Source organism: Anolis sagrei, chromosome 6 (genome assembly GCF_037176765.1).
Source record: "Anolis sagrei isolate rAnoSag1 chromosome 6, rAnoSag1.mat, whole genome shotgun sequence".
NCBI lineage: Eukaryota > Metazoa > Chordata > Lepidosauria > Squamata > Dactyloidae > Anolis > Anolis sagrei.
In genome coordinates, this window is record NC_090026.1 from 26,485,531 (window position 1) to 26,500,033 (window position 14,503).

The following is a 14,503-nucleotide window of genomic DNA, read 5'->3' on the forward strand; positions in this document are numbered from 1 at the left end:
CCCCTACTTAGTAATGTAGCAGCAGCCCCTTCACTATGGATATGGAATGGACAACTTCTAATTTCCACAGACATAAGTGAGAATACAAGTCCACAACATGATTCAGAACATTGTGTTCTCTTTGAAACAGACACATTGAGGGAATTCTACCTCATCAAGTTTAAGTTTAATGCCATCTTTGGCCAGGACTTCCTCTATCTTCTTCGTTATTTCCTCCTTTCGAGAAGCAGTAGCTTTCTGTTCACCTTCTGAGAGCTCTTTAGAGATACGGACATTTTCCTGCAAAAACCAGACAGAAAACAAAAATGGGAAAAATGTAAATCACATACTAGTAGGTCAGGAAACAGCACACTAGAAAATATGTTGTGGCATCCAGCCATGGAAACTAAACTATGGAAGCTAAAGCATAACATAATTTATTACTATAATTACTGATTCTGCTTCACATGACACATGAAGACAACCTTGCAATATCGCGCAAGATTCAGTATTGTACATTTCCTCCTCTGTCTTCATTGCACACTCTCTATGACTTCATTTTCACATAAAACCACAGTTTGCTCTTACATATTAAATGAATAAGCTATGACTTGCATACAACCCATTTCTTCAATGAGTCAAAAATGTTGCTTTAATTTTTTTAATTGTTCCAAAATAGGTTCAAAGGAAGCCTATCTGAAACCAGAAGTAAATGCCATTTCTTTTTTCCTTTAAAGCATCTCTTGGGCCCAGAATGATCTCAGGTGGCTAAAAACTTTGCAGAAACACAGCAATTCCCTCATATTTGGGAACAAAAAGCAGTTTTGGCAGTAGGCAGATGAGGTGGAGGTGGCCCTCTGCTCTCAATCCCTTTATTCTTCTCAAATATAAAGTGAGTCTGAATGTGGTACTTTCCTCCCTCCCTCCTTCTCTTCCTTCTCCCTCCCTCCCTCCCGCCCTTCCTTCCTCCCTCCCGCCCTCCCTCCCTTCCTTCCGACCTCAACTATGGACAGGCTGAGTGTCTATACATAGAAGAAAATCCTCTGTTCAGACTGTCAATTTCTACTGTGGTTCTTTATTTGCTTATGATTGAATGAACCTCAGCAAAAAAATTACATAGGGATAAATTTTCAACAATATATTTTCTCATACAACACAAACAATAGGCCCATTAACAGTAACAAACTGGAACTCTTCTTGCTTTACCCACTTATCTCGCTCTGGTTGTGGAACAATTAGATTATCAAGAAGGAGAATAAGAGTTTGCCTATTCTAGCAAGAAAAAAAAACCAGGTGAAAGGATGACTTACCCCAGCAACTTCCATTAATATCCCAGGGCTTTTGTTTATTTGTTTGTTTGTTTTTGCTTTTGCTTTAAACCAAGTTTTTCGTGCAATCAACAAAGCCATAGGATAATTCTGGAAACTGGAGTACACCACAATTTCAGGGCAGTCTGGACAGTGGGATTGCATCTAATTTGGCCTGTTCTATTCTCAAGACTAGACATTGGTGCTGTCACTCTTTTCCTGCACTCATCAACACAGGGAAGGAGATGGATCATGCTCAGGTCACCAGCACTACCACTCCTATTAAATAGGTGGATGTCTGTTTAATATGATAAATTTTATTGTTGTCCAGAGACCCTTATTATGCTGTAGCATACAAGTAATGCAGGTAATGAGAATTAAGACTATCCAGAGGATAAAATTTGCAAACAGTAACAGCTGCTTAAAATACATGTTGGCTAAAAACAAGGAGAAAAAACTACAAGAAGTGTTGGCGTGTTTCAGCCGCAATAAGATTAAGAACAACCAGTTGATTGGGTGATCTGGCTGCGACATCTGTCACCCCATTGATTGCCAGGGTTGATTCGGCTGATCTGGCTGGCTAGGCGGGTGTACCCTTCTTCCCTCATCGCTCCATGTGCATCCCAAAGCTGTGTGCTCAATAGAAGAAGACAACATCTCAGGTATAGAAGGAGTGTACCGAGGTCTTCATTCTGTTTAATAACAGCAATGACACAGAGGAAGCTAGATGTTGGCCACCCCAGCAGGTCACATAGCACTCTTGGACTGACTGAACAACAGAAATGTGCCAGATGTGTGGCTGCTCTGGGTCATATTTACATGCCTGGTGAAAATGAGCCCTAAATGAAGAAGGATTACTTTTGAGAAACATACTTCTTTTAGAAATAAGAAGATACTTTTTGTCTGATCCTAAAAGAAATATATTACCTTGCTTTCTGAAGCTGCCATATCTTCTTCTTTTTGCACTGTCCGTTCAATTAATACAGAAAAGGGAATCAGTAGTGAGGAGTTCTGGAGATAGCAAAATTTAAAATTCCTGTCTGTGGGTATATTTCTGTTGTTACTCAGGTCGTTTCTCCTTTTGCACACTTCGGAGAATTACAAACGTACTCTGTAAAACAAACCAGTACACCAAAGTAATTTGCTTTTCAGTATCTACACAGGCACCAAAATCAGTATTAAGTCTGAAGAGTTGCTGTTTTGGACTAGCCTCGGATTCTGCTGGTGTTTATATTTCTCCACTCATAAACTATAGTAGTGGTGAGAGCAGCAAACTGACCATCTAGTTGCTGGATGCCTATCTAGATGTCAGCAAAGGTAACCACACAACACGGAGAGAAAAAGGAGGAAAGGTCATAGTAATCCCCTTCCTACCTCCAGGTATGTGGGTTCCTTTGCTGACCTCAGCAAAAGTTCCCAGTAATGGCCAAGTTTTGTTTTTGTTTTGTTTTTTTGCAAACTTCTGCTTCTGCAGCAACAAAATTTGCAAAAGGTATGTGCCATTCCCCTTTCCTCCAGTGCCCAAGGAAAACAGGATAGTAGCATAATCCCATTTGAACAGTAGCACTGGTTCCAAATTAGAATTGGCTCAGGTGTTCACACAAACCCCGGGCAGGATTGTTCCATAGCTTTGGGGAAGTTCTGCAGAAGTCCCCAGTTTCTGGTATTACAGGATAAAGTTGGGTTAGCTTGTATTACCCTATGAAAGGAGCCAGTTATCCTTGGAGGTCATCTGGATGACCAGGAGTGCCTGATCTGGAGTTTGTGATTCATGCAGATACAATTTATAGATGCTGTTTCTGACAAAGTATGCATCTACATGGTAGAATTAATGTAATCTGGCATCACTTTAACTGCCATGGATCAATGCTGCGGTAGCCATATCATTTTGTTGGATATTAGCACTCTTTGACAGAGAAGACAAAAATTTGTAAAACTACAGTTCCCATGATTTCATAGCATTGATGAATGGCAGTTAAACTGGTGCCAAACTACATTAATTCTACAGTGTAGATGTATCATTTGACCCATATGGTCACATCGAGCCACATTCCTAATATGCTAATTGAAAACTTCTGCTGATAGTGAGTTGATAATAATGGACCAAAAACTGCAAATTTCTTTATTTTCAGTGTGGAGTGAATATGACTTTTCTTCATGAAAATGATAGAAATTGAAACCGATAGACAAATCTGTTCAGTTAGTGTTTGAGCAATGGAGTGAAAGTAAGCTTTGATTCTTTGTATATCCAAAAACTTTTATAGTAGTGTGTTAAACTTACCACTTTATATTTTCCAATGTGATCTTCAAATTAACATGCTCCTTAACTTTAACGGGTTCTTCGTTTTTAACAAAGAGTTAAAAATATAACATAGTTCCTTCCACAGATAACTTTTAATTTAGTGAATTGAATAGATGCATTAAAATGCTGTTTCAGTTTAATATAAATCAGAAATTGTCGGGGATGCAAAATTCTGAATGGCTATAGTAGAAGGAACATGAGATTTAAAACAATTCTATGAGAGAGAAAACAAAATGGACATGTCTATTTCTTTGAACATTTCCATTTCGCCTAAGGCAGAATGCAGCTGCTTGCAATGTATTTCAGGCACAAAATTAAAATACACCCAGAAAGTAACATATTGCATGCTAATTTTTCATAGTTAATTAGTTTTGACAATCCACAGTTTTGCAGTCTGTATTTATCACACTAGAATTAAAGATAGAGGGAATATGATTGCTAATGACAATTCTTTTTTAAAAAAAATATGTATTGCACTGGAGCCAACTCACAAAATGGCTCAAAGTGGATGGTAAGGGGGAAAAAACTCAGATGTAATTTACTCACCCAATGAAGACCTACAGTCATCTGCTGTTACTCGTGTCTCTTGAATGTGTTAAATCAAAGCATCACAGGATGTCAATTTATACAAACCAGTTAAAATTATTGTGGTGTGATAATGAAGTTATATGCAAATTATTACTGTGGAAGAAGAGGAGTGCAGTAACCTTGGTCGGGAACAATAAATGTTTATCTAGAAGATTAGGATAAATATTCTGAGGAACACTACAAAAGGAACTGTCATATATTTGTAGACATTATATTGCTGGACTTCAAAAAAAACCTTTTAGCAATGTGTCCACAAAATGCCTATCAGTAAACTTAGGACTCATAATAAAATAAGAGTTGTTTTATTGAATTAATGCAGCAATAAAAATAAGGAAGGAAGGACAACAAGAAGGTTGTAATCAATTATGTTATATAAATGCTATAAACTGGAATCAATGGTATTTTTTATGACACATCTCATGTTTGTGAAGTTGAAAACTCAAGAAGGCAATTTTCAAAAAATGATGGCATAAGGCAAAAGGATGGACCACCAAAGGGAACCTGTAATTCATTTTAAGTATCAAACAATCCCCATTCGGATACTAGATAGGTAGATACAGTGGTGCACATTCACACTGACTAACCAGAAAAGTTAACTTAGGTTTGGAGAACATTAGGAAAATTGTTAGGAAATTGTGGGAAATATCAATTTAATGCAATCATCAAGAAATAAATTTAAAATTAAAGCACCACCAAGTTAATTTATTGTTGTTGTTTTTCTGTAACTTTGTGTCATCTCCATCTTACAGTGACTTTATCGGGGAGGGGGGGATTTGGTAAAATTTAGGCATATGATGTTGGCTGTTTCTTTCCTCTAAGGCTGAGAGGGTGTGACTTGATAAAAGTTATCTTGTGGACATCCATGGTTGAGCAGGATTGAGACTCAGGAGTCCTCGACCAACACTCAAAGCACCACACTGAATCTCAACATCTCAAAGGGACTCTAAAGCCTTTAACAATAACAAGGTTTTGCCAGGATGTGAAGAGGGTCACATAAATGCCCTGCTCCCTAATTCCTAGAGTCCATTTAGAATACAGTCTGAGGCCCTATATCAACAAAACTTAAACAATGCAATGTAGGTACCTCTGCAACTTCTTAAACCAGGTAGTGCCCCAACCAAAGTGTTTCCAAGGCACTATAGATTGTGATTTTAAAAGAATAAATTGATCCACCTACAACCACATAGAGATCACATGGAGATCATGGAGATCATGCAGTGGCTTGTAGTGAATCAATTTTGCTATCATCTTTCTGTATTAATTATATACAAAAGCTGGCATTGCAGAAACAAAAAAAAATAAATAAAGGCTACCAGAAAGTGTGTGTAAATGATTCCACAAATGAATCTGTGTCAGAGAGAGAAAGAGAGCTCTGGTTTCCTAAAAATGAAACTTTTCAACTAGCGTATTTTCAAAACAGGCAAAAATTCAGTTAATCATTATCCAAACACACAAAACTCAACAAAACACGGATGTCTTAAAAGGATAGCATTGTGTAAAGGAGACTTTATTTTTAGGTTTTAGTTATCAGTTTATGAAGAAATTTCAAACAGAGGTACAATGTCACTCCGTATAAAGTCAAAAGATGCTTCTGTCTAGTCTTACAAAACTTTTCTTAGGATGAGCTTCAGTACAGGTTAAAAGAAACAGTAATACAACACAAAATAATACAAGGAAGGAACGGGGAATGAACAGTAAATATGGCACACAACCTAACACCTGGGAATACTGAGAATACTAATAGAAAATTGCTTTTTCTTCTTTATGAGCAGCATATTTTTTTTAAAATGATGACAAGATAGTACGTCCTGGAAACATTACCAGAATAAGAACTTTAATCCTTATCATTTGTTTTTCAAGCTGAGTTTTGCTGTTACTTTTGAGTTTTGACCAGAGGCACTGAAGTAAGTGTCTCTGAGTCCTTTTGTTTGCTTTAATAAACTTTCTTTTGGACATACTACTGAGTCTGGCTCTTTAAAGGCTTTTCTGGTAACTTTTTTTTCAAACTACTCTGTAATATTGGAAGGTACTACTATTGCGGACAGAAATCTTTAAGCAGTTATTCTAAGGGTGCAGACTTTTTCACTTACTAAATGTTTATATTCATGAAATGAAGCATTTCAAAAGTTGTCTCTCTGCTGGGTGAGTTTAAAATATTTTTGCATATATTTTTTCAAAGATTCACACTCTTCATTTTGTGATAATGTTCTGCAAAAAAGTTTGCAAACAAAAAGGGCCCCCTCAAATAGACCTGAAATAAAAGAAGTAGACTGACAAAACATCTGATAGAAATAGCCACATAGGATCACAATAGTGGATCGAAAGAGGCCCCTTCCACACAACTGAATAAAACCCACATTATCTGCTTTGAACTGGAATATATGACAGTGTGGTTTCAGATAACCCAGTTCAAAGCAGATATTGTGGGATTTTCTGCCTTGATATTCTGGGTTATATGGCTGTGTGGAAGGGCCCAGAGAGTGTTACTATTGGATCAACCTACATTATTTGAGATGCCGTATTTATTGCCAAATTCCTGGATAAAACCTGAATCACTGAGGAACCTGTCTCCAGCCAATGACTCCTCGTAGACTGTGAAACCAAGATGAGACTTTCAAGTAAATTTTGCAATTAACTATATTTTTCATATTGGTTCAGACCACTGAAAAAGCTTCTGAGTATTGTAAAGCACATGGAATCCCATTTCCTGAGATAAATGAGAGGGAAGTGGAAGACACAGATAATCCGTCTGATTGCTACATCTTCAGAGGAGAAAAGGGTCCAACCGTCATGCATTGTCCACTGTTCAACAAAGTGAACTATCCAGGTAAAAAAAAGAACAGTATTCATGTGGGAAATATTGTGTTGAGATATTTCTGATAAAAATTTGTGATTTAGTGCTGTAGATTCACTGAATCAGTGAATTGTTTCCTTCCTAATGTGTGAACAAAATTTATCTTTTTGTACCTGTTGCTTCCTTTGCTCTTCAACCTTTTATTCATCTCATTTAATCTTTTTCTCATTTGAGGCTGGTACAACATCTGGCACAGCAAACAAAAACCATTTGATAAGGTTTCGATAAATGCCTTGTCTTTTCTAACTGTGGACAATTGGTAACCAAATATTTGATAAGATGAAGTCTCCAAGTGCAGAAGTTCATATAGCAATATAAACTTATCATAGGAATGGCTTATTATGAGGTTTGGCTTCCTGAGTCAGTCTTTTATTTTATCATCTAGACTACCTAGCAAACATAGCTTTGGAACGGTTAAGAGAAATAGCGGTCGAAAAAGTTTACCAAATTAGGAAAGACTTGACAGTCTGGTATGTTCCCCCAAGCATACTCTATAGCAGTGTGTCAGGAACCGGTTTCCAGGCCTTCAGTTTTGGCGCTGAAAACCAGGGATTTACCATTTGGCGGGAAGACTGTTTTCAAATGTGGGGGTGGATATAAAGGAGATGACCAGCAGCCGCAGGTCAATCTCGGCTTTTGTTATGTCTGAGTATCCTGCAGTAAAGTTTCTAATCGATTACGGATCGGAGTCCTGTGTCGTTATTGGGGACGGCTGCTGTGAGCTGACAGCAGTGGTTTCCAAACTGCTAGGAATTACCTTTCTATGCTTCATTCAATTTGAATACATACACAGTAGTGACAACTTGGAACTGGGCCTTTCATAACATGAAGACTTCAAGCTCAGAGTTTCATACAGCATTACTGGTTTGGCTTTCTGAGTCAGACTTTTGTTTTATCTTCTAGACTACCTAGCAGACTCAACTTTCCAAGTAGTTCAAAAACTTTACAGAATCAGGAAATATTTGACAGTCTATTGCTCATTGAGATCCATATTCCTCCTAAGCATTATTTATAGTAGTGGTTCCCAGACTGTGTTCCGCAGAACATTAGGGTTCTGCAAAAGCATTGTAGAGGATATATATATATATATATATATATATATATATATATATATATATAATATAATCTTTAAATCTTTTAAAAAGTTTTTTTAAGAAGCCAGTGCTAGGGTATGGCAATCTTATTTTAATTCAGTGTATCTCTGTTTTCAAAATGAAATTTGAATATCTGTATTTTCAAATCTACTACATTATTCAAATACACAGGCAATAAGAGTATATGAAAGAAGAAATAACTTAGTAGGTTAACAATGCTTAGGGAAACAGTTAGGATTCTGTGAAAAAATCAGGAACAGAATTAGTGTTCTGTGAAGGAATAAAGTCTTCTGAATGCTTCTATGACTGAAAAAAGCTTGGGAACAGCTTTTAATGTACTTTCCTAATCTATTAATGACTAGCTGTTCCCTGCCACATGTTGCTGTGGCCCAGTCTGTTGATGTGGAAAATAAAATAACGAGAAAGTGTTGGTTTCTAATATATGTAATTTCTTTATGCTTGTGGGTAAACAGTATTTTTTGCTGTTTCTTTGTCACTGTTGATGTGGAGATTGTCTGGAACATGCAACACATCATTGTCCTTCTTTAAGGGTCCCTTTCATATCTCTCTGTGTGTGAATTATATCTATCTATCCATCTATCTATATCTATGGCTGGATGGCTCTTTGTCAGGAGGACGTTGATTACCTTTTCTTGCCCTGATGAAGGGAGTTGGACTGGATGGCCTTACGAATTTTTTGTTGGTCATGGGGGTTCTGTGTGGGAAGTTTGCCCCAATGTTGTCATTTGTGGGGTTCAGAATGCTCTTTGATTGAAGGTGAACTGTGAATCCCAGTGATTACAACTCCCAAATGCCAAGGTTTATTTTCCCCAAACTCCATCTGTGTCCATATTTGGGCGTATTGAGTGATTGTGCCAAGTTTGGTCCAGATCCATCATTGTTAGAGTCCACAGTGCTCTCTGGATGTAGGTGAACTACAACTCCCAAACTCAAGGTCAATGCCCACCAAACCCTTCCAGTATTTTCTATTAATCATGGGAGTTCTTTGTGCCAAGTTTGGTTCAATTCCATCATTGATGGAGTTCAGAATGCTCTTTGATTGTAGGTGAACTATAAATGCCAGCAACTACAACTCTCAAATGACAAAATCATAATTTTTTGAGTGATGGTCACTCCTTGTGTTGTGAGACGTTTTGTTGCCAAATTTGGTGTGATTTCGTTCATTGGTTCTTTTGTTTTTAAGGTACTCATTATGCACAGAGCATTTTTTATATATAGATTGTTCACAAAGAACACCTCAAGGAGTTAATGAGTAAGCCATGAGTAATTTTAATAGTGGCTTCCTGATGTGAAAAAAATCATGAAAACCTGTACAGTTTTCAAAGTCTATTCACAGTTCAAGATTTATCCTGAGCAAATTTTACATGTTGTTGTTTTGCACAGTAAACAGCATCTCTGCACAGTAAAATGTATTTTTATGCAGAAAAACTTGTTTACTATGCAGAAAATGCTGTCTTCTTTGCAAATCATACACATGCAAAGTATGCACAGAATAACATCCTTTTGTGTGGATAAAGTACTATTTCTATATAGAAAAATTATTTTCTCCATTGATGATATTATTTTCTACACAAAACAACACAGTATGGAATTTGGACATAAAACTTCTTGAACTTGGGAGATTCTTGCTGGTTCAAGCATATCCTCAGAGTTTTGTAACACTTTGAAGTAAATTTTAGTTGTTGGATTTTTTTACAATTTTTCAAATATTTCAAAATACTATTTTCCTTACTAATCTGCAGTATATTCATTCATGATATATCTTTTTAAAGGCAAAATTGCTGAATATAGAGAGGAATTTTCAACATTTAATATGAGCTACTCAAGTGAGGAGATTGAAAAGTTGCTCACTGCAGCAAAGAAGAATGTAGCAAATGTTCAGGAAAAGATTCTGGAAGAAATCGAGCGTATCATAGGTCCATCTTCACAGAAGGCTTAAGCAAACATTTCTGCTCTAATGGAAAATTTACATCAAAGTTATTTTCTCTACCAGAGAACACTCCTATATCATAATTATGTATCCAATTTATAACCGTTAGGTTTTAAAGGCTTTGTCCTGGAACAAAAATGATTAATTCATAATTTCCAATTTTAAAATTTCGATATTTACGAAATTTTGTAAATATACGAATCGATTAGTTAATGGCAGACACGATTGCGCAGTACGCGCAATATGCGAAAAAGACCTCCAAACGGGACAGGGGGAACTTCTGAAGCTAATGAGGGATCTCTCATTAGCTTCATTGGCACATAAATAACATGTGATGTTCCTCAAAAGGCATATGTATTTTCTTTTTCCAATATGTACAATATGCTACACATATGTGAATGATACTTTGAAGGTTTGAGTCACTAAATTGGAAAATTTCAACTCAGACATGCACCTGAGACCTTAAGCCAGAGAAGATATATATATAAAAATTTTAGATGTCTTTGTCTCCATAATTGTTGCCACTTCTGTTTCATTTATTTTTATTTCTAAATCTTCTTCCCAGACCTCCCCGAGGGTGTTATTTTTTTTCCTTTCTTTATTTCAATTATTATCTTTTATACTACTTTACTACTTAATCCTTTCAAATTTTCATGCTCCTGTACAACCCTTCTATTTTGTATTATTTGTTCAAATTGGTTAAGCTTACTTCAGTTTCCCCCCCGATTTTTAAACCATTGTTCTAATTGTATACAATGGAACCATGTCAATTTAATTTCTCTAAATTCTTCCATAATCATTTCCTTCTTCATTCTAACCTTTATTCAATCCCCTATTTTGTCTATTTTTTCCCTTAACTTTTTATCCATTATTTTTTTTTTAAAAAAAAATGGAAATTTCTTTTCCATTACAATTGGGGTTATTACTGAACCGTCCATTATTAACATTCTCCTATATTTGTTCCATACTTCTAATATATTGCTCAACATTGGGTTTCTAATTTCCCTAGTTTCTTTTCTCGTAAACTGTTTAAAAATATATTCCACTTTTTCCGAATCCTTCCTTAGCCAATCTACTCCCTCTTTTTTTTTATCATTCCTTCTATAGCCAATCTTAATCTGCTCACTTCAAAATATTTTTCAATATTAGGGAGTACTAATCCTCCCTCTTTTTGCGATCTGTACCATAGCTGTTTGTTTAATCTATTTCTTTTACTACCATTACAATATTTATTTATCATTTGTTGCCATCTATTTAGCTCTTCTTCTGTAATTTGAAGTGGCAGCATCCTAAATATAAAATTTATCTTTGGAAGTATTTTCATTTTTACTAATGCTATCTTTCCAAACCAAGATAAATGTATATTTTCATATTCTATTAATTTTTTTGAACAAATTTTCTCAATGCTACTACATTTACCTCTTCCATTTCTTTTAAATCCTTTGTTATTATTACTCCCAGGTATATTTTAATTTATTCTTAATTCTAATTCCCATTTTGCTCTATAAAGGTTTTTCTTCTTTCTTTGTATAATTAAATAGTATCATTTCTGACTTATTCCAGTTAACTTGTAGACCTGTTATTTTCCCAAATATCTCTAAATGATCCTTTATTTTTTCCATTTTACTTACTATATTTCAATAAATAACAATGTATCATCGGCAAATAAGCTCACCTTCTGCTTTTCTTTATTCCTAGCCCTTCTAAATTCTTAACTTTCCTAATGGCATTTGCAAATAATTATATCACCATGGCAAACAAAATTGGTGATAGAGGGCAACCTTGTCTTGTTCCCCTTGTCATTTTTATTTCTTTTGTCACTCCATCATTTATAGTTACTACTGGGGAGTTTCTTGAATAATATTGTTCTAATAATCCTTTTATTCTACTTCCCATTCCAAATTTGTTCATAATCTTCCTTAATGTCAACCATTCCACACAATCAAAAGCTTTAAAAATATCGAATGATAATATCCCAACTTTTATCTTCCTCTCTTGAACCACACAAATTTTATTTAATACTCTCCGTATCAAATTTGACATTTGTCTTCCTTTTACAAACCCAAACGGATCTTTTTAATATACATAATAATAATAATAATAATAATAATAATAATAATAAAAAACTTTATTTATTTATTTATTTATTTTACTTCTATACCGCTGTTCTCAGCCCGGAGGCGACTCACGGCGGTTCACAAGACACAGGACACAGCAAAATTCAACACCAATATAAAACAGTTAATAACCTAATCTAATACACAATTAATACACAATTACTATAATAACCATTCACTAAGGTCTCATCACTCATCATTTATATACCGCTCTATCTCCCCAAGGGGACTCAGAGCGGTTCCCAGGTAAATATCACAAAACATATGAAGTAAAAACAGCATAACCATAAGATTAACAAAAGAAAATGTATAAAAATTGTCACCATAACACACATATATTAAAAGTAATCCTGCCTGTTCAAGGCAATTAAAAATTTTTAATAGGCCAGGCCAAGATTTGTGCAAGCCCAAAAATTCATTAAATTGCCAGATGCAATCACTGGCTTATTATCATTTCTGTGGAAACCATGATGGGCTTTCTTAGAGTTTGCTGACTGCAGGTCAGATATGTCTGTGATAGGGCAGAGGTCTATCATTTAGCTATATTTTCAGAAATCTGTGTTAATATGTATTTATGGGGAGATTTCCCTAGGGGCTTGGAATCACAGAATCATGACGCTGGTTTCATGGGCCATCAATCCCAACAATCTGCTGAATGCCGGATCTTCAGCTAAAACATCCCAGCCTTTTTTTGATCCAGAGAAGGAAATCTCACCACCTCTTTAGGTGATTGCTAAACCATTCGTACTGTCAAGACATTCCTTCTAACGTTTAATTAAATCCTCTCCTAATAGTTGCCCATCAATCACTGCTTTCAAGAATGGAGAATTTGCATAGTTATAGCTGCTTCTAGCACTTATTTGTTTGCTTTATTTGTGTTTATACTTTTAATCAGTAAGTATTTTATGTTTACTTTTGCATGAAGATCTTAATCAGTTACATGATGCCAGACTAGGAATACTATATTTGTTCTTATGAACCTATTGCATTTTGCAATTCTTTCCGTAGCAGTGCCAACCAAATTCGATATAGTTGTTGAGACAGTTTTAACTAGTGGATTTTAATGTCAAGATAAGTGATTTTAATGCTTTTGCATGTGTATGGTCTAATATGTTTCGGCATTGAATGTTTGCCGTTTATATGTTGTGCTCCTCCCTGAGTCCCCTTCAGGGTGAGAAGAGCAGAATATAAATGCTTTAAATAAAGAAATATTAGCAATTAGAGTCATAAGCTCTTATATTGATGATTCTATTAAAGCAATTTTTAAAGAAACAAAATATTTCCACCACCACCCTCTCCCCGCTCCACCGCCCCCCCCACCAAGAAGCAGGATCTGATGTATTACGAACATGAAGCAATAAAATGGCTGCCCTTGTAATGACAAATTTTGAATGAATGCTGCCTGGCACCTTTACTAATCAGGTTGCTTATAAATAAAGATCTTGTTGGTGAGGGAAGGGGTTTGCTGGATAATAAACAAGTGTTGCATGGAACCTATACATTAATTCTGAGAAGGTAGCATAGATTTATAAAAAATGTGCAATTCTAAGAAGGAAATTGTTTATAGAGACCAATTTGCAGAAGAGAGAGGGAGCTCTGTGAAGAGCAGATAAAATAAGAGACATGTTTTAGATTTAGGTGGTTTGGCAGTTGAATCTTGAAACATTGTTTGAGGTTGCAAAATTAACCTAAAGGTTAATGTTCATGTCAATCACCCTGGCTGGGAGGGGTCTAGAACAGGCAGGGCAAACTTTTTAACATGGGGGCTGCATTGCAGGCAGGGGAGGGCTGGGGGGAGGGTTTCACACTCAGCTGCAAGAGAGCCTTGGACAGCCACATGTGTCTGCTGGGTCCTCTTGGCAGGAGGACATGGCAACTCACCATGTCCTCCTGTCAAGAGGAGGATTTGACATGCAGATGCCCAGGGCTCTCTGGAGACTGCACCTGGCCCTCCTCTTGGCACGAGGACAGTGAGAGACACTGAGACACACATGCATGTGTCTGCCACAGCCCTCCTCTCATCATGGGGATATGCTGGCTCACTGTGTCCTCAAGTTGCGATGACATGGAGATAGAGGAGGGCCAGAGAAAAGAGCCCAAGGGGCTACATCTGGTCCACGGGCCTGGGTTTACCCATGACTGGTCTAGAGGGATGCATAAAGAATGGATTGGCTGAAGGGAGGTAGCAAGAGAGGGTTGGTCAAGCCAAAAACATGTAAGTTTGTGAAGTATAAAAGGGGGACCGAGTGCCTAAATCTTGTGCAAAAGGCAAATTATAGGGCTGGGGCTGGGGATAAATTGCTGAATACAA